Source organism: Lutra lutra, chromosome 11, assembly GCF_902655055.1.
Source record: "Lutra lutra chromosome 11, mLutLut1.2, whole genome shotgun sequence".
In the NCBI taxonomy this organism is placed as follows: Eukaryota; Metazoa; Chordata; class Mammalia; order Carnivora; family Mustelidae; genus Lutra; species Lutra lutra.
In genome coordinates this window covers 58,566,060-58,587,175 of record NC_062288.1, presented here as the reverse complement: position 1 = coordinate 58,587,175, position 21,116 = coordinate 58,566,060, and the positions used below count along the sequence as shown (strand labels likewise).

The 21,116-nt window shown below is 46.0% G+C and overlaps 1 protein-coding gene across 6 annotated transcripts in view; it reads right to left on the bottom strand.

Moving 5' to 3' along the window:
- Positions 1-20,188, bottom strand: part of SNX10 (sorting nexin 10) — a 71,845-nt gene extending 51,657 nt beyond the window's left edge. The window contains exons 1-2 of one of the 6 annotated variants that reach the window (XM_047694939.1): positions 19,968-20,187; positions 500-563 (exon numbers count right to left, since the gene is read on the bottom strand). The gene's annotated coding sequence lies outside the window, so the exon portion shown is untranslated. Of the gene's footprint in view, positions 1-499; positions 564-4,325; positions 4,398-17,459; positions 17,479-18,956; positions 18,975-19,967 lie in introns of those variants that run through there. The other 5 variants (XM_047694947.1, XM_047694941.1, XM_047694942.1 and 2 more) reach the window with 5 other exon arrangements.
- Between the last annotated feature and the right edge of the window lie 928 nt (positions 20,189-21,116).

The window sequence follows — 21,116 nt, the reverse complement described above, 5'->3', positions numbered from 1 at the left end:
TTAAGTTTTGGTTGATATACATTAGTGCTCCTTAAGACCCGTTCTGTAAAACCAAGGTTTATAACAATCAGGAAACTAATCCAGAAGGACATCACGACAATATCCACTTCCACTGACTCAGTGAATAAATCTAAATTCAACAAGCTTCCCCAGGCTCTTCAGAGGCCACGGATATTTGTCATAAGCCTTTCTCATGACTGTATAAGTCTAATTAATCTTCTGACATATATTACCCTCCTGTCACAGGGGTTTGAAAATCTTCAATAACTAGCCCAAAAGGCAGGATGGAAGTGTTTGGAGCTCAGATTTGGAGCCATTCAAATCTGGGTTCAAATTCCAACTATACCACTCATGTGTCAAGTCCAAGTGTGAACTTGGACAAGTGACCTAACTTCTCTGGTCCTCCATTTTCTTGCAGGGGGGAATGTAGGATTCTTAATAGTGCCTGTTTCATAGAGTGAGGATTAAATCAGTCATGTAATGCACTCAAAGCACTTACCAAGTGTGCAATAAAACTTAAGTGTGACCACTGGCTGAATCCGTGGTTCCTTTTTCTTCAAAATCTAAGAACAATGAAAGATACAAAAAATTGTTAATCTTTCAGTAAAAAGCTGGATTGTATGCCTATACATGGGCATGTATATGTCCCAGAGCACAGAAAGAAAAGCAAAACTTGCCATTCTCCAAGGATGCACAGGGACCACCAGCCCTTTAGCTATAAGAAATATCCATGCAAATCTGAAAATGCAGCAGCAAAAATCACTGGGCAAATAGAATACAGTATTGCTACAGAAAGTACGCATTAGCCTAGCTACTCATGACTGACTGCCATGAGAAACAGAAATGTAGGAGATGTGATCTAAAAATACTGTGTCTTAGAATCCTAGTACACGACAACTGCTTCCAAGGCAGCCTCATCCTGAACGTGACTTCACACAAGCACGGCGTTGTTTGAGCCTTTCCCATATCTTAGATGCCAAGGACACTTGGTCTCATTGAAGACCATCGATAAATTTCCCTTTAGGCTTTTATTTTCCAAGTTAGGTATCCTCATGTATGTAGTAGCTCTTGCTAACCAGATAAAAGAAAAAAAAAAAAAGGTTTAAACAGCTATCTTTTCAAAGTTTCAAAATGAGCAGAAAACACCGGCAGTAATCAGAATAGCTCCTGTTTCTGAGTGTCAGCTATGTGCTCACATTGTGCGGAATATGGTATGCACACTGCCTCACTGACTTCCCATAACAACCCATTTTATAGATGAAGACACTGAAGGCTTAGAGAGGTGAAGTCACTTGTTCAAGGTCATCACAAGGTCACCAAATGGTCCAAGGACAATGCTGGAATTCAGACCTGTTTAGTTAATATCTCCTCACTCATCCAATCTTGATCCCATCTCACTAACCCAGAGGAGCTTCCCTAACTCCCTCCAGCAAAGACAGATCCCCTAGTCACACTTCCCTTGCACTATCACCTTCCTTTACAGTTCTGATCCCATTGACATTTTTACCCTTACTCGTGTCAGTGAATCCATGTCTGTCTCCCCACCAAACTGGAAGCTCAGGAACAGCACAGCTCCTCACTGTGCTCGTTTACTTTGGATCTGACCTCTTACCACAGTACCAGGCACACAATGGGTTCTCCATACACAACTGCACCAATTGCATGAATAATGGAGAAAAACAGGACTCAGAAATCAGCCAGCCACTTGAGCACTGCACCAAGGACAGGCAGCCCAGTAGACATCCATGTGTAGGCACCACAATGCTACCTGCCCGTTCTCAGGGGCAAGATAACAATCTTGGGAGAGCTGGAAAAAGACCGCAAACACAAAACCTCCCAGTCGGGAGACACAGTACCATCTTCCCATTTGAAAGAGGGTAGTACAAGAGCTGGACTCTTCATCGACGCAATCAATACATCATGAATAATAAATCATGTTTCTGGTTCATTCTGGTTCATTCTTTCCACTACATATGGCTTATTTCTGTTTCGGTTCCTTTTTTTTTAATTAAACAATTTTTTCTAAATATTTTATTTATAAGTAATCTCTACACCCAGTGTGTGGCTTGAACTCACAACCCCAAGATCAAGAGTCTCATGCTCCACCGTCTGAGCCAGAGAGGCGCCCCCCCACCCGCCCCGCCTTGCTGTTTTGATTCTTTTTTTTCTTTTTTCTGCTATTTTAATCTGCTTTCTAAGTCCCTTCCCTGAATATCTGTTTTCTCAAAACACTTGAAGCAGAATCACATGGTGTTCACAGGCTATTTTCTTAACACTCAGCTACGAAACTGAAAGCAACTGGAAATAAAGGAAACTATATTCACAACAAAAAATAGTTACTAAATCTCGGCACTTCTTCACAAGTCACTGTCACAAGGAAAATCCCAAGGGTTTCAGAGCAAAATCTTTTTATCTTTTTTTAAGTAGGCGCGACGCCCAACGTGGGGCCCAAACTCACAACCCCGAGGTCAAGAGTCACATGCTCCACCAACTGGGCAAGCCAAGCACCCCAGAAAATTTTTTAAGATTTTAAGTAATCTCTACCCCCAATGTGGGGTTTGAACTCACAACCCCAACATCAGGAGACATGCTTGATCAACTGAGCAAGCCAGGTGACCCTAGGCAAAATCTTTTAAGCAAGCCCTAGCACCATCCCATGTTATAGTCACTCATAATATCAAAATGTGAAACAGTAGAAGGACTGAGTCCTTCACAATAATGGACTATATTTGGGGTGCCTGGCTGGCTCAATCAGTAGAGCTTTATCCAACTCTTGATCCCAAGGTTATAAGTTCAAGCCTCACGTTAGGTTATGGAGCCTTCTTTAAAAAAAAGGGGGGGGGTGCTTGGGTGGCTCAGTGGGTTAAAGCCTCTATCTTTAGCTCAGGTCATGATCCTAGGGTCCTGGGATCTAGCCCCGCATCGGGTTCTCTGCTCAGCAGGGAGTCTGCTTCCTCCTCTCTCTCTCTCTCTCTGCCTGCTTCCTCCTCTCTCTCTGCCTGCTTCTCTGCCTACTTGTGATCTCCGTCTGTCAAATAAATAAAATTAAAAAAAAAAAAACTTGCAGCCTTATTTAAAAAAAAAAAGATAGTATTTGAGAAAGGACTGTATTTTTGAAAACACATCCACAGTAAGCATTTTAGTCCAACAAGACAAAAAAGGAGTAACTTTTAAAAAGAAAACTACATTTGCTATCTGTCAAAAAATTAGGTTTTTAAAGGGCTTGGGGTCTGATTATCAGTCTGATGACAGCCCCAACTTTGCAATGTTTTTCATTTTTATACTGCAGATGAACACTGAGCTCTGAGAGGAGAGGGGAGGTGGAGACACTCCAGGCAGGCGGTTTTGTTACACAAATGCTCAGGAAAGATGGGGGCTGGGGGACCTTAGCCACACGGCCTTGGCAAAGCCCCAAATTCATGAAAGCACTACACAATCTAACCCTTTTTTAACATGCAATCTTTATAGGTATAGAATTCCTTCTGAATATTCTTTTCAGAGCATCATGGATATAGCAGGTCTCCCCGGCCTGGCAGAACAATCCTGGAGAACCCAGCCACGCAACCTCTTAGCCAAGAAAAGTACCGCAGGTAAGTGAAACAACAGCCTCTCGGAGGAAAGACATCAGTTTACAGGTTCTAACACAATCACGTATCTTCTAGAAGAACCAGTCTAGAGAGCTGCTGTCTAATACGGTACTCATCAGTAACAATCCCACACTGCATACTTAAAACTTGTTAAGGGGCACCCAGGTGGCTCAGTCGGTTAAGTGTCCGACTCTTGATCTCAGCTCAGGTCTTGAGCTCAGGGTTATGAGTTCAAGTCCCGTGTTGGGCTCCATGCTGGCTGCGGAGCCTACTTTAAAAAAGGGGGGGAGGGGCGCCTGGGTGGCTCAGTGGGTTAAAGCCTCTGCCTTCAGCTCAGGTCGTGATCCCAGGGTCCTGGGATCGAGCCCCGCCCCGGGCTCTCTGCTCGGCGGGGAGCCTGCTTCCACCTCTTCTCTCTGCCTGCCTCTCAGCCTACTTGTGATCTCTGTCTGTCAAATAAATAAATAAAATCTAAAAAATAAATAAAAATTAAAAAATAAAAAAAGGGGAGGGAATTGTTAAGAGGGTAGATTTCATATTAAGTATTCTTACTACAACAACAAAAAAATTTTTTTAAATGATCAGATATCTGCTAAGTGGTTTCCTAGTAAGCCACACAGGAAGGACTGAGAAAGAGAAGCTGCAGGATTCCCAAATTGTTGCACACAAAGATGTCCCTTCATGCCTCTTCTGTAAACGCGCGCACACACACACACACGCATGCACATGCACACTCACACACAACTAGCGTCTTCCCCCTTTTGCCAGTTAGCTTCGACATCTTGATTCCTATGCAGGCTTCATGGATTTTCTTCACATAAACACTTGGCCCTTCCCAAGAGGCAGCACCGTGTAAAAAAGAAAAAAAAGTTTCTGTTTCCCAAGTCGGCTACCACCTGCAGAAGGAGTTGCTCCAAGCTCTTAAGGCCCTGCACGAGCCTATGTATAGCCTCCACTTTGAATGAAGTAGCCCAGAGCCAGCTCTACGTACGACCATTGGCATCTTGAGTCTCCTCAGAAGATCACTGTAAGCGGCTCAAACTGCTTTATCATGACGGTCTTAAATCTCTAGCTATTCCTCCTGGCAACTATAATAAAGTCAACAGGGGCCAAAACTTCCATCATTTGCTTCAAAAGCCCAGTTCTTCCCTCCTTTCCTACACACAGGACTGGGAAGGAGGGAGCCCACCTGCGCGCTCACCGTTCTTCCTGGCCTGGTTCTGAGAAGGCAGTGACGGGAAACGCCAGGCACCTGTCCAAACACCACCCAGACATGAGCTAAAAGCCCTGGCAGAGGAAAAGAGAACCTCCACTGTGGGATGGAGGGAAAAGAGGAGCAAAGCGCTCACAGATGTGTCCCCACCCCCACCCAGAAACCCAGGAGACCTGGAGCCCAGACCGCCGCTTTACCAGAAGGCCTCTGTCTGGCTAACCTGAACGCCACCGTGTACAATGACGACTTGGTCCTGTCACGGACATCGCCCTGTACCCATAAGCTGTCAGCACATATACTACTGTCTCTTGTTTGTGACCTGTCTCCACAAGAGCAGGGCGAGCATTGTGCCTGCTTTTTCACTAGTTTATACCAACCACTGCATAGGGACACAAGAACTATGAAACGGATGAGTGAATGAATAAATGAATGAGTGATATCCTAGTCACACAATCCTCTGAGGCGGGGAAAGTGCTATGGTCTCTGTTTCTCAGAGAAGAGAGACCTAATGGAGGTGATGACTTGTCGAAGGACGAGCGGGCCTGGGCACTTCCTCACATGATCATAAAAAATCCACTTGTTAGCACCTACCTGTCCCTTTGCAAAAGTCCACTTATCAGAGAAGGTAGCAGAGAAGAGGCCTTGAAAGTCGGACACTCTAGCATCGAAATTTTTAGGGGGTGAACAAAACAAAAGTGAGAGGAGAAGCAGAAGGAGGAGAGGAGTTAAGAGCACAGAGTTCTCAGGGGAGGGGAAGGAAGGACACGCTGGGGACCCCCTATTTCAGGGACAGCTCCCTGGGAGGCCCTGGGTATCCCAGAGTCAGCGAGAGGAATCGGAGCTGAGGACAAGGATTTCCAAAAAAGCAGGGACCAGGCAGCTGGTCTGGAAAATTCAGATTCCCATTTCTACTTATAACGCTCCTCCTCAGGATCATTCTCTCCAAGAACTCTGAAAGTTCTGGTGGCTCATCTGCTCAAGAACCAGCTCTACATGTTGAGAGGACACAGACCCCAAAAGGCCAAAAGGAACTGGACTTCCAAAAGACAGGAGGGGTAGGCCCAGGCTCACCCTGGGCTCAGTCATTAGCCTGTAGGGACCTGTTGAAGCCACAGAGGTCGGGTTTCTGTTCCTCGACCTATGGGGACACAGAAGAGGCTGAGAGCTGGCTTTGAAAAAGTAGGTGACTGTGAGGATCCATACAGGAAAGCCAACGATCAATACCAGTGTTCTCTAGAGACCCTGAACCCTGATGAGATCCTAGGTGGGGGACCCTGCACCCAAATCCTGCAGGGCGGTGGAGGGAGTGCTGAGGGGGATGAAGATGCTCATCTTGGTTAGAGGTCATGCTGCTCATTGTGAGGGGACAGAAAAGACAGGCAAGTGGGAAGACGACTCTGGAGTTAGGGCTCAGAAACCAAACCCGCCTCCCCACCTAAAGAAATGTGATCATTGCTCTACTCAAGTCATCCTACCTGCTGAATTCTCTGGGGCACTAGGTGGAAGCTCTTCAGTCCAGGTCCTCAGGTCACCATCATCTGGCTCTGTACTCCTAAACAGCCTTATTTTCTGCTCCTTCTCCCCGTCAGTGCTCCCACCATTCAACTGAGAGCTGTGAGCTTGCTGTCCTCAGATGCTCCACCATTACAGTCTGCTTCTGCCTTACCCATCCATTAGGGCAAAATAGCAATAGCCAACACTTCCACACCCTTGGGATGGCCAGGAACCACCCCAAGCACTTGATACACATTAACTTACTGACTCTGCACAACAGCCCTTTGAAGAGCCATTATTAGCATCCCCACTTTACAGATTAGAACTGAGGCACAGAGAGATTGGCTTTCTCCAGGCCCCATACTAGGAAGAGGGAGAGACAAGATTCAAGCCCACAGTCAGTACCAGAGTCCTTCTTCCCAACCAGCAAGGTGCACTGCCTCTCACGGCACAAACCCAGCCAGCGTCTCCTCCCCAAGCCTTTCCCGACCCCTTCGTGGACAGCTCCTTGCAATCTTCCTGCCACTTTCCACATTGGCTTGGCATGACTATTGATTAGATTCTTGTCATCACTTCCCTCCTAAATTAGAAAGCCCACGAGAGCAAGGCTTCAGGGTTCTTTCTCCATTATCTCTCTGATCATTTCCTAGAGCTGTTGTAACAAATTGTCATCAGTTTTGTGGCTAAAAACAACACAGATTTATTACCGTATGGCTCTGTAGGTCAGAAATCCAACACCAATCTCTCTTGACTAAAATCAAGGCATCTGCAAGGCTGGGGGCTCTAAAGGAGAGACTGCTCCCTTGCCTTTTCCAGCTTCTAGAGGCTGCTGGCATTCCTGGCTCCCAGCCCCTTTCTTCATCTTCCAAGCCAGCCACATATCATATCTCTGACTCTTCTTTTGTGGGCACATCTCCCTCTGACCACAGCCAGGAATGGTTCTCTGCTTTTAAGGACCCATGAGATTAGACTGGGCCCCCCTAGAAAACCTAGGATAATCACATCTCAAGACCCTTAACTTAATCACATCCATCCTTGAATGCAAGGAAATATTCACAGGTTCTGGGGATTTGAACATGGACATCTTTGAGGCCATTACTCTACCACAATCTTTGTAGGTATGTCTTGAACACAGTGTTCCCCTGACAATATGGAACTGAATCCCCATCAGACTTCAGCTACACCAGCTCTGAATGCTTGATTATATGGTCCTTCCACTGGTCTCTGATTGTAGTGTGCCCCAAATGGCCAAGAGCTCTTTAAAAGAATGTCTCCCCTTTTCATAGGCCCAAACTGTGATAGCAGTGGACACCTTAACTCATTTAATAATCTGGGTATCAAACACAGCATTAATGAATCTATAGGTAGGCTCAATCCCTATCTCAAATACTGTTTTACTGTCCATTTTTTGTTTCATATTTAATATTAATTCTTAAAATATAACACTTCACAACAAAAAAATACAAAAAGGTATAGAATAATAAAAACTCTCCCTCTTTCTCCTACCTCTTAGTCATTTCTTAGAATCCTTCCAGAATCTTAGAATCTTTCTAAGATCTAAGGATCTTAGAATCCTTCCTTCTGTGCATATGCAAGCACATACATATATTTATTTCCCCCCTTCCTTTCCTGTAAATGGAAGACTCACATATGCCCTTTCTACACCTCACTCTTTACTTAATGTAGACTGCTCCCCAACTGTCCACAGAGCATCCCTGTTCTCTTTCTGTGGCTATGTACTACTCCCTTGTGTAAATATACTATAATTCATGTTTGCCAGCTCACACTGATAGAAACTCTTACTGTTATAAACACAGTGAATACCGTGAATTTCTCTGAAGGGCAAATTTCTTAAAGTGAATTTCTGAATCAAGCCAGACCATGTGAATTATTAACTCTGACAAGGTGGCCCTTGTAGGAAACTAAGACACCGTCACCAAGTGTGTATGTATGAGTTCTGTTTTCCCGTAGACGCCCTAACATGGATGGTTTTCAAAATGTTTTTATCTTTGTCAGTCCCAGACAGGTGAAATGTGGCAATATTTCAGTGCAATTTAATCAGATTTTTAAAAACTACATGTGATGTCAGCATTTTTAATGTGTTAGGAGCCACTAAATTATTTCCTATGGATTGTTTGTTCATATCCTTTGACCATTCTCCTATAGTAAGTGTGTTCTTTTCCTTACTGACTTGTAGGAATTTTGTATATTAGGAAAATTAATCCTTAATATATAACATGAAATACAAATATATTTTTCTGATTTGTAAACTGTCTTTTACTTTACTCACAGGGGTTCTGTTATGCCAACTGTTTTTAGGTCATGAATTTTATTGATCATTTCCTTACGGCTTCTAAGTTTTGACCCATACTTAGAAAGCCTATTCCTACTGCTAAGTTATAAAAATATTCTCCTCTGGATTATTCCAGAAGCCAAACATCCATAAACAGTGACAAGTTATCTCCTATGGTCATGAATTACATCGAGCCGTAAGTGCTATTCACCAAAATGCACACACATGGAATTTAAGTTTTTTAGAGTAACTTTTATTTTCTAACATTCTGCAGTTTAGAAAGGACTGTCCTGTAACAGTTGCTGAGGCAGGCAACTTATCTGTCTCATTTTACAGAGGAGGATACCAATACCCAGAGAGGATAAATGACCACCGCAAGCCATGCCATGTGGTCCAGACTCAAACCGAGGGCTCCCAAATGCCAGAAACTGTGCTCGCCTCTTCCCTATACCGCCTCTCTTAACAAAAGGACCACATCCACATGCGTTAAAATCTTAAAGGACATCTCCAAAGTCATTTCTAAATAATTTCAAAAGAAAGCGAATAATAACTTTTCCATTCAAAAAATAGTATTTATTTAAGTGGGTCACACAGTGATCCAATTAAACAGTGACTCATCTTCAAATGCCCATGCCAATGTTCTCACCAAAGGACAGAATTCCATGTTCTAGACCGTGCCTATATAACCTCACAAATTTAACTGAAGAAGAAGAGATGTGAAAATTCCCAAGAGGGGCACCTGGGTGGCTCAGTCAGTTAAGTGTCTGCCTTCAGCTCAGGTCATGATTCTAGAGTCCTGGGATCGAGCCTTGCATCGGGCTCCCTGCAACAGGGAGATAGTCTGCTTCTCCCTCTCCTTCTGCTCCTCCTCCTGCTCATGCTCACACACTCTTTCTCTTTCTCTCTCCCAAATAAACAAACAAAATCTTTTAAAAAGTAATTATAAATCGGGGCACCTGGGTGGCTCAGTGGGTTAAAGCCTCTGCCTTCGGCTCAGGTCATGATCCCAGGGTCCTGGGATCGACCCCACATCGGGCTCTCTGCTCTGCAGGGAGCCTGCTTCCTCCTCTCTCTCTCTCTGCCTGCCTCTCTGCCTGCTTGTGCTCTCTGTCTGTCAAATAAATAAAATCTTAAAAAAAAAAAAAAAAGTAATAATAAATAAATAAATGCCATCTCCTCAGAGGAGCCTCCCCTGACAACACACGAGAGCAAACCCCCCCCTCAGTAATTCTCTACCTTTTTATTTTCTCCTGAGAATTTATCACAGTCGGTATTATTCTTTCTATTAATCTATTTTGTTGTTTATTATCTGTCCTCTCAAAGGTCCCATGAGGGCAGAGACCTTGTCCAAATCATTCATGCTTTATAACCCAAACACTTAGCAGAGTGCCTGGCATATAGTCAGTGCCCAATAAATATCGAGTCAATTAAATTTGACTGAAATAGTCCCAACTAATTTCCTTCATATCTGCAACACCATCAAGTTTCGAAGCAGCCCAACCATGTGAGCATGAGAACAAGGCCCCTGCCTCCTCTGCCAGCCCTCCTCCTCACACTCGGGGGTCATCATTCACCTTGGGGGAAAAGAAAGCTTTTAGCCAGCAAGAGCCCAGCAGGGAATGTCTTCAAGACCACGCATCTTCCTCTATTGTTTTCTATCTTTCCTCCTGACCTAACTCCACTGGACAGTAAAGGATGAGAATGAGGAGTAATGTTATCTAATAATCAGAATAATTAGGAATATATAATAATCACTAATAATCAGAAAGAGCAATCCAAGTAAAAACAGCAGATTGCTAACTATGTGCCAGACAGTGTGAGGGGCTTGTAACATGAATTAACTCATCTAACCCTCAAGATAGCCAAATATCATTACTTCAGTTTTACAAGTAAGGAGACAGTGCCCAAGGTCATGTGGCTGGTAAGTGAAGGAGCCAGGATCCGAACACAGACAACCAGCTGTGCGTCACTCACCACGCAGGACCCCCTACGCCCATCCGTGCTGCATCCTTAGAAATAAATGTTTAAAAGAAAGCAACCAATAAATTGAGTTATTAATGTCTTGAATTCTTTAGGGGGGTGAAGTGGGGGCAGAGTTCTGTCTGTATATGAACCTGAGAGAGCCAGCAGCCAAACATCTAGACATGTCTTTCCCATCCTCAGAAAGGAGTAATACTGAGAGAAGGGTAGGACATTCCCATGAGAGACCTCTTTAGGGTCTGTTAGTGGGTATAAAGGACCCTCTAAAATCATAGAAGACAATGACAACTCTGTTCAATAAGTAATCACTGAGCACCTACTGTGTGATATTCTAGGTCTGGTCTTGGTCTTAAAAAAAAAAAAACAACTTTTTTTTTTTTTTTTTTTTTTAATGGTTACATTACACTGTCTGATTTCTATGACCTAAAGATCCCCAGACACAGCTATGGAACAGTTCACTTGTAATGCAAAACTCACTGCATGGGGTGCAAAAAAAAAATATTGCACTGGTTACAAGGCTACCGGGAAGAATGGAGAGGCTCCCTGGAGAAGGTGGGGCTTAATGAGGCCTCAATGCTTGCATTAGAACAAGCACAGAAAATAGGAAAACGGCCAGAATCCAGGCCCCCGGGAATGGAGGAGCTGTGTTGGTAGAAGATTGCAAGGAAGTAAGTCTAGAAGGGTTCCCATGAGCATCTAGGATGGGAAAGTCCCTGCAGGATAAGAGGAATTTGAACTTCGATCCTGCTGGAAGGCAGAGACAAGTGAGTTGCCGTGCCATGATGGCAATGACTCATCTGGGGATGGGGTGGAGGAGGGATTGACAGGGAGAGAATGTATAGGCTGGGAGCTTCAACAGGCAGTAGCTGGGATGCTCCAGCCAGTAGGAGAGATCGTGGACCCAAGGTGGTGGTGGTGGGGGAGCAGGGCGTGGAAAAGCACTTTAAGGTAACAAGAGGCAGAACACCTAGGGTGTTGGGGACAGTGAAACTATTCTGCAAGACACTAGAATGGTGGACACACGTCAGACCTTTGTCAAAACTCATAGAGTGGGGGCGCCTGGGTGGCTCAGTGGGTTAAAGACTCTGCCTTCGGTTCAGGTCATGATCTCAGGGTCCTGGGATCGAGCCCCGCGTCAGGCTCTCTGCTCAGCGGGGAGCCTGCTTCCTCCTCTCTCTCTGCCTGCCTCTCTGCCTACTTGTGATCTCTCTCTGTCAAATAAATAAATAAAATATTAAAAAAAAAAAAACCTCATAGAGTGAACGGCACCACAAGTGAACCTTGATGTAAAGTGTGGACCTTGGGTGATAATGGAGGAGAGAAGGCCGGCAGTATACAGGCTCTCTCTGTGCTCGACCCACGTCAGTTGTGAACCTAAAACTGCTCTAAAAAATAATAATTATTTTTTTAAAAATGTAAGTCTATTCAAAAATATGTACATAATGAGAAAAACCTGGACAAGAGCATGATGGGGAGAAGGGAGTCAAGGATGACTCAGCAGCCAGGTGACTGGAAAAAGACCAGTTACCCGCAGAAAGAAGAAGTCAGAAAGAGGGCACCTGTTTTCAGAACTGAGCACGAAAGAGGAGGCCAGGTGTGGACACGCTGAGACGATGGAGGACATCCACACAAAACCACCTTCAGGCATCTGACGAACAGCCGGGACTAAGAAAAAAGAACAGAGTACAGGTAGGCAAATTGGAGACAAAAGTGAGCATTATATGTTCCTCTTTCAAATGGAAAGACAGAGTCCCTTTCAGAAAGGAAAAGCGTTGCAACCTGCTGGAAATAACAAGCGTCCGACCGAGCTGGCCGTCTCTGTCACAGAGAAGTACCGCTCGGGTTTGGTTACTTGTAAGAAGTTTGGTCACTTGTGAGAAGAGCAACATCGGGAACTGTGATCTACCGGTCAAGTTCAAATCCGCCCCAAGTGACGTCAGTCCTGACAGGAAGGACTGGCCAGTAAGGTGAGGGCCAAGCGAGAGGGGAGCTTTCACCTCCGTCTCCTGCTAAGAGAGCAGGAAGGCCTGGTGAACGGGAAAGCTGAGAAGCCAGCACCCAGCAGCCCGGCTAAGAGTTCCCACTTTGCTCTTGGCCAACGGCAAGCATTTAACTTTTCTGTGCCTCGGTTTCCTCAACTGTAAAAAGGGGGACACCTGCCTACTTTGTGGATCTGCGGCAAAGATCGAACGAGCAAATGTGGAGGCGTGTTCCTCGGGCTCGCTGTGTCCGCCACCGTCACCATTCACTCCTGGCTGTCCTAGACTCTTCCCAGACCTCAGAGAAAAAGTGCTGAGGTCTCTTCCTCGGGATCACAGAGCACCCGCTCCTTTAAAAAAAAAAAAAAACTGTTCTCTTGAAGTATCTGTTTTTTCAGATGGAATAATAATATTTACAGAAGCAGAAAATTTTAGATATCTCTGCTCCGAAATTCAGCCCCACGTAGGGGCAACGCGTACCCTGGCCATTGCCTGCCACAAATCATGCCCCCGGGGATCTCCAATGCCTGACCTTGATCCAAGAAGGTGAAGATAAGCCAGACAGAAAGTCCTTTTTAAAGTGGGTGAAATACCACTAATAAGTGAAAATATCTCATGATTTAAAAATAATAAACATAAATGAGTTGTGAATGAATGGATGGATTAATAAATAAATAAATATACAAGGTGGGTAAAATAGCAAAGTTATTATTCCTTAAATTATTTGCCAAAGGGCTGACTGTAATTAATCCAAGGGCGTTTGACACGGGTTTGTTTACAGGCTTGGTTTAGCAAAGTTCTCAAAACAGAGGTCACAGTTGTCAAGGTTTCTCAACTGTCAGGGAAATGAGCTGACCAGAAAAAACCAGCATCCGGTCTGCACCTCCTTGTAAATCATTGCATTACTTTCCTGGCACTGGAACTTTCATGTGTGTTCCAGCAAAAGGAGGTCAGATTCTCAGGGTCTGATCTCCACAGGTGGCTGATAAAAAGGCTCTGTCTCCTGCTCTGAGATACCAGGACCCAGAGCCCTGATAACACCACATCCCACATCCCCCCACCCCCACCCCAGCTCTATCTCCCCCACCTCCCAGCCAGCAGGACCCTGGGGTTGCTGCTAGGACACCTGCCTTCCCCCCTTTCTTCCCTTCTCCTCAGCTCTTCCAAATGCCACCTGACAATAAGGACAGCTGCTATGTCAGTAAGAAAAGGGAAGAAAACTATCAAGTAATCAAAAACTCTTCTTTGCGTGTATTTCTAAGTCCTACGGAGCACACGTCCCCAATACACAAAGTGCCTTGTTGTGCCCTGCGCTTTGAACTGTTGGGGTCTGTAAGTTTGAGGAAGGAACTGTGGAGTAGCCACAGTCATAGAGGGGAAAGCCTGGAGGTCAGACAAAAGTGAGGAGGGCGAGAGGGGCAGGGCTCAGACACAGAGGGAGGGCCGGTGAGGAGCTCCAGGGGCTGCCTTCTCCCTGACCTAGTGAAGTTTCCTGAATGAGCAAGGCACATGGGGGTGCGGATCAGGGCCCACACCAGTGTAAATCAGAGAGCACCGGGGAGCCCTCTCCCACTTGCACCCTAGGGAATTAGCAGAACATCTGGGAGGACTTCGGAATTCCCCAGGCCATGGGCTTGTGGGTTCTCACCAAGGTTTATTAGTTCTCTAAGGAACAGGAGGCCCCCAGATGCCACCTAGCTTAAAAGAGAACATGCCTTCCTTCCCCAAAACTAACTGAACAGTCTGATTTTCCTACTTAGCATGGAAACACCACATGCACGGATCCCAAAGCAGAGCATGAAGGGACATCCACCCCTATTTCACTTGCACTCCACGGGTCTCACGTGGCACCCAGGTTCTCTCCGTGAGAGGTGGCAAACTGGGACAGAACCAAACAAGTAGTTGTGGACAAGGAGAGACAGGATCAGAAGTTGGTTAAGGGGGTGCTGAGGCAGAAAGCGGAGCACAGACAGATGCGAAAATCAGCCAAGACCTTGAGAGGGCTCAGGGATGGGGGAGAAATGGCTCTAGGTGCCAGCCTGGAAAAACAGGCGGATGGCAGTAATAATTTCTTCAGGTGGGCAAGGGAGGAAGATGGCTTGGTTGAGCGTGGGGAGCAGAGGAGGAAGGACCAAGAAGTTAAAGAAACTCCAGTTTCTTTCTTTTTTTTTTTTTTAAAAGAGTTTATTTATTTATTTGACAGAGAGAGATCACAAGTAGACAGAGAGGCAGGCAGAGAGAGAGAGGGAAGCAGGCTCCCTGCTGAGCAGAGAGCCCGATGTAGGACTCGATCCCAGGACCCTGATATCATGACCTGAGCCGAAGGCAGCGGCTTAACCCACTGAGCGACCCAAGAAACTCCAGTTTCTGAGGCCACAATCTACACAGACACCTCTGTGGTCCTGTACCATATTTTGCGTTCACAAGGCTTGTTCTTTTCCTTAAGGAGGGCCCCCAAACTGCCCAAGTGTTCGGCCCTACAAAACCGGGGAGGGGATGATCAGTAGTGTTGGGCAGGTTAATTAACAGGTCTGCGACACATCCAAGGACTCAGGTTCAATGTGAACTGTGTAATCTGGACCTCGCAAGAAAGCCAGACCTGAGCATCCAGGAACTAGTGGTTTAAAGTCACAGAAATGAATAAAACCAGCTGGTCCAGTGTTTTCATTGCCTCTGGATCACGTGGGAATCAAGATACAGATTCCCAGGTCTCATTTCAGACCTACTGAATTAGACTCTTTGGAAGTAAGGCCCAGAAATATGCTTTAACAAGTTTCCCCAGATAATTCTTATGCACAAAAACATCTGAAAATGTGGAGAAAGAAGAAGACCCAGGATGAGCCGAGGAGCTGCCACCTGGAGGGCTCAGTGGAGCCGTGGAAGAACATGCAAGGCAACAGATCACTTATCTGGTCATTAATAAAGTTAAACATTTTTTTTAAGATTTTATTTATTTATTTGACAGGCAGAGATCACAAGTAGGCAGAGAGGCAGGCAGAGAGAGAGGGAAGCAGGCTCCCCACTGAGCAGAGAGCCCGATGCGGGGCTCGATCCCAGACCCTGCCGAAGGCAGGTGCCCCAAACATTTTTATATACATATGTGCATTACCTATTAAAGCCTTTGCCCATATTTCTATTGGATTATTCTTTTTTCTACTGATTTCTAAGACTCCATGTCTGTTATATATTTTGCAACTATTTGCTTTATTGATTTGTCATCAGCCTTTCAACTTTATTTCTGACATCTTTTTTTCTTTCAGAAGTGTAATGTTTCATAAAGTTAAATCAATAATTTCCTTTATGGTTTCTGAGTTTTATTAAAGTTGTCAAACTCTGATAAATAAATAACTCCAAAGTTATTTTTAAAAAACCATCTCATCTATGTATATATTTTAATGCCTGTAATTTGGTTTTGACATTTAATCTTTACTCTAAATGGAATGTGTTTTTATGAATGGTGTGAGGCAACCGTCTGAACAGACTTTATCGAAGTCGATTCTGTCATACTTTCAATCCCTGTGTTCACAACAGAACTATTTCTGGACTCCCCACTCCTCATCCTACAGGATATATTTTGAAATCTGGCTGAACAGTACATTTCAAAAATGTATTGTATATCAGTACAAAGCTACTTTTCCAGGTAAGCTTTATCAGTTTGTAAAAATTAAATGAAGTCACGGAGCTGGCTTAAACTCATAAAGATCTCATGACCTTGGGGCACCTGGGTGGCTCAGTTGTTAAGAGTCTGCCTTGAGCTTGGGTCATCCCAGGGTCCTGGGATTGAGCCCCGTGTCCAGCTCCCTGCTCAGCAGGAAGCCTGCTTCTCCCTCTCCCACTCCCCCTGCTTATGTTCCCTCTCTCGCTTTATATCTCTCTCTCTCTTTCGCTCACTGTCAAATAAATAAATAAAATCTTAAAAAAAAAGAAATCTTATGACCTTTTAGTCTTGCTTAGTCATTGGAGCATCAGCCTTTGGCCAGAAGGTGGCCCTACTTCCTAGTGACTCACACACTACACAGAAATCTCAGACTTCATGGAATTTTGAATTTACAAACCTCTCAGCAAAAATATTCTAACACTACATTTCTGCCAAGAGGCCCACGTGGCCTCTTTGTGACTCAACCAATGCAGGTTCTGAATCTTTCCCCATCTTCTCCCCCATTTTTAGGCTCCCAGCTCATACCTTTCAGAGCTGCCGATGCCCGCTGTGAATCGTAGTAAAGCGGTTCAATTAATAACGTGACATGCCAAAGGATGCTATATTTTAAGAGGCACTTCCTGGAAGCTTTGCTGGCCTCACTACGCTGGGGCAGCCTCGAGGGAGAGCAGGGAGTCTTTGGCATCTCATAATTTATTCACCTGGCACCACTTATTCCAAAGGGAGTTATGGGAGTGTGATGGAAAGATGAGATCAGGGGACCTGAGTTATAGCTCCCTTTCTACTTCGAATGAGCTGTGTAGTTCAGATTAAGTTATTCCACCTCTCCACTGGGCCTCCGTTGGCTCATTTGTAAAATGAGATTATTGGAAGAGAATGGGCATGTCTAACCTTGCTATCCACCACAGGTGACCCTTTAAGAATCAGAAGTAAGCTGCAGATTCTCCCTCCCAGAATAATGCACCTTTCCCATAAGTATAAAATCAGACATTTTCAGAGGTTCACAGATCCCCTAAAGCCTATCTGTAATCCTAGGATCAAGATCACTGGGACCTACTGCAAGCTATTAAAAATAACAGAGAATACACAAATGTACACAGAATCACAAAAACTTAAGCAATTTGAATTATTTGCAGAACTAAGAGCATCTCCCCTGCAGATACTAGGAGGGGGGAAGTAGTTATTTGGGGAAAAATAAATGAAAGTGCCAGTGAGACTTGCCCTTGATTGATGCCTGGCTTACCCCTTTACCTACATTCCCAAGGGACTAGGTGAGACCTCCCCTCCCAGACCAGGCTGCCCAGTTCAAATTCTGGCTCCATCGTTTACTGGTTGTCTGCCCTGGGCTCTGTACCAGTTTCTTCATCTATAACAGAAACAGGAGAGTAAGGGGGTAGAAATAGTACCAATGTCAAGGACTGTTAATAATACACACACAGTATTTGAAACAGGGCCTGGCCTACAGTAAGCCCTAAATAATTATCAGCTATTACATTAAGGTGGAACACATTTGCTGAGTGATTAAAATTGCGAGCTATGAAGTTTAGGGAAGTCTGAAATACCTTGATGCTTTAGTTTCTCCAGATGTAAATAGGATCTGCTCCATCAGTTTGTGGGGGGGATTAATGCGACTGTCACATAAAAACTCTCTCACAATGCCTAGCGCATAGTAAGTGCTCAATAAACATCAGCTGTTGCTATGAACAATTCTGGGAGGGAAGGATTATCACTACCTTTTTAAAAAATTTCCGAATAAAAGATAAGTTAGACAGTGTGCTCTGCTGATCGTATCTCAGATACCGAATGACTGTGTTCAAGACTTCAATCTGAGGAGTCTGAAACCAGAATTTGTAACCACGACCCTGTACTATCTCTTATCTGAACAGGGCTAAGAGAGCATAAATGCTGATTCATACCTACTACGTTACCAAGAGAAAGAAAGCGGTAGGTGGTAGCAGTCTAAAATTTGGGGTATTCTCCATGGAGGTGAACCCTGACTTTGGCAAAAAGCCCCTCTTTGCCACTCTTAGAAATGAAAGACTACAGTGGCTGGACCCCTGACTCAACCACTTCTAAGCCTTTTGCAAGCAGTTGTTAAACCACAGCAATGACACCGAAAGAGGAAAAAGAAGCCATTTCCCATAATAGCTTTGCTAACAAACTGAACCCTTTAAAATGAAAGTAGAGATCCTAAGGCTGAAAAAAGCTATCAAGAGGGCTCTGAAGCCGCCTAAAAAATTGCAGTCTAGAACACAAACGTCAGTCTTTAATTAACAGGTTTTTACTTAGAAAGGAGTGACAGTTTATATCTATTTTTTTGGATATCAAACTCCAGGAGGTCTTCCCCTAAGTAAAATAAGAGGAAGTTCCCACCACAAGCCAGAGTGGCGGGGAGAGAAGTGGAGTGCCAATCAAGAGACCCCTTGGAGAGGAGCAGGGACACCTGGGCAGGTCCCCACTCTTTGGACACGAATTTCCTCACCATTGAAATGGTAGGTACAGCCGGCACTGAGAATTTCTGAAACGGGCTGCCAGGAGAGACAGGATGATCAATTAAACACAAGTCGGTGCTAATCACGTTGCTTCCCATCTTCATATACTGACTTCTAAATATGTTTTATTTGTGTACCTTTATCCCAAACATCCCCAGTAGCCGATCTTAAATCTACCATTGCTTAGTACAAAAGAGGCCTGAGGGATAGCCACCCCTGGAAGCGACTGCCGAAGGGGCAGGAGCCCTCACCTCACCTACCTAGTACCTCCTTTTTCGGACTGAGGTCGGTCCTCACTGGTCTCTCCGGCGTTCAACTTACCCCACCTTACCCCGCGGCCGCGCTCAGTCTGGGGGAGGACCGCGAGTCCGGCATTCCAAGCCCGCCCCCGCACCCCGCCCTCCGACCCCGACCCCGCTTCCCGCCCCGAGGGTGGGAGTCAGAAGCCCACTGGACTTCAGGCCTGTTTCTGCTTCCATATGGCTGAAGGGCTCCCCTCCCCGGGCCTTAGTTTCCCCGTTCTTAAAAGGAAAGGTTTGAAGGCGATCACGTGAAAGCCTCGTTTCTGCTCTAAATTTCTAATTCCATCATTCTTACAAGTAAACGGGTCTTGCAGAAATAGACGCCCTTCCTCTCCAGCAGGACAGGTTGCCCTACGTCCCCGTGACCATCCCCCTCAATAACCGGTGCGACCTCACACAAGTATGATGCATCAGAACTGGAAAGCAGGCTGTTGCTTTCCTGGGGCACCAAACCTGCTTATCATCATCAGTCAACGTGGATTTTTCTCTCGGGCCTCTTCCCTCAATCCCGCAATCCTACGAAAACCCCTGCCTACCCTTCCCAATTTCTAAACTCAAAGCTACTCATTTCGTGGGTTCAGTAATAATAACAATAATAAAATACCCACCCAAACCCGGCCTGGTGTAGGGTGCCACAGCACTTTTTCTGGCATCCAGGATTCCCCCTCCGCCCCATCCTCTCCCCGGGGGGTCTCTTTAGCCCCGAACCCCTGGACGGGTACGCAATACCCCGCATGTCCTCCCCTGGCAAACGGGCCGACCATTTCTCCCTCCCCTGCACATCTCGGCTGCGACCGGTAGCAGCTCCCCGCTCCAATCCCGGGCACCCAAGCTCTTCCCAGCCCGCAGGCAGCGACACCTGGGGGCAGCGGGCCCTCTGGGGAGAAAAGGGCGGCAGGCTTGTCCTCGGCCGCGGTCCCCACCCGGGCGGCGCGGGGAGGCCTCCCCTGTAGGGCTCCTGTCACTTACGGACGGCTCCTCCCGGCAGGGCCAAGCCGGCAGGCTGGCAGGCGGCGGAGTTTGCTGACTCAAAGGCACGGCGGCAGCGGCGGCGAGCGCCCAGGAGCGCACCCGAGCGCAGCCCCGCGCGCCCCGCGCACGTAGCGGCCCCGCGCCCGCGCTCAGCGCCCGCAGACCTCGTGGGGCCGCCGGGCCTCCCGCTTCCGCCGCCCGGGCAGTCACCGCACGGCCCAGTCCCAGGTGCGGCCCCCGCAGCCGGCGAGCCCCGCCCTCCCGCGCGAGGAAGATGAGGCGCACCCTCGGCCTGCCGAGCTGCAGCGAGCGGTGCAGCCGCCGGGGGGCGCCCCGGAGCCCAGATTCCGCTTTGCGCGTCCGCCTAATCCGGGAGGGAATACGGACGCTTGCAGGAACGCTAGAACTGAAGGTATGCAAGGGGCATCCTCTGGAAACATCACTTAAAAAAAACCTGGAGTTTGTTAACCCCGCCCCTTAGTGAGGGGGAGGATTCCTGAATGGGGGAGAGATGGATAGTGCGATCAGAAAGAAAGATTGTTAACGGTAGAGTCTCGGTGGTGGACATATGGGGTGTTTACTGTAAAGTTCTTTAAATTTTGCTGTATATTGGAATTTTTTCATAATAAAACTTCTAGGGGAAAGAAATGAGATCTGCCAAGGGGCCAGAATCGGGAAACCTCTTCCCGAACGGCACCCTGCCCTGAGTGTGACCCACCTGTTTTTATGGAAAACCCCAAGAATCACTTAGCTCCTGGATGCCTAATCCAGAATATTATTCTGGATGCCAGAATAATAAAGTAGCCTTATACTTCATTTTTCAAGCACGAATTTTCCCATTAGACAGCCGGCTGCAGATTATCGTTCAGAGCCATTCCAGGCCCATCAGAAAATGTGCCTATCTAACCTCCACACCTAGACGGACTTGGCGTAACAAAAGTTCTGTGTCTACCAAGTGGTGGCTTAACTTGGATCCTGAACTTGAACCTCTGAAGCTTGAAGCCCTGGTGTTAAAAAAAAAAAAAAAAAAAAAGAGAGAGAGAGAGAGAGAGAGAGAAACAAACAAAATTTAATAGAGTAAATTTAAAGATCTTATTGGCTTTACTCACTGACCACGAATCTGGCGGCATCCCAACTTGCAGACAG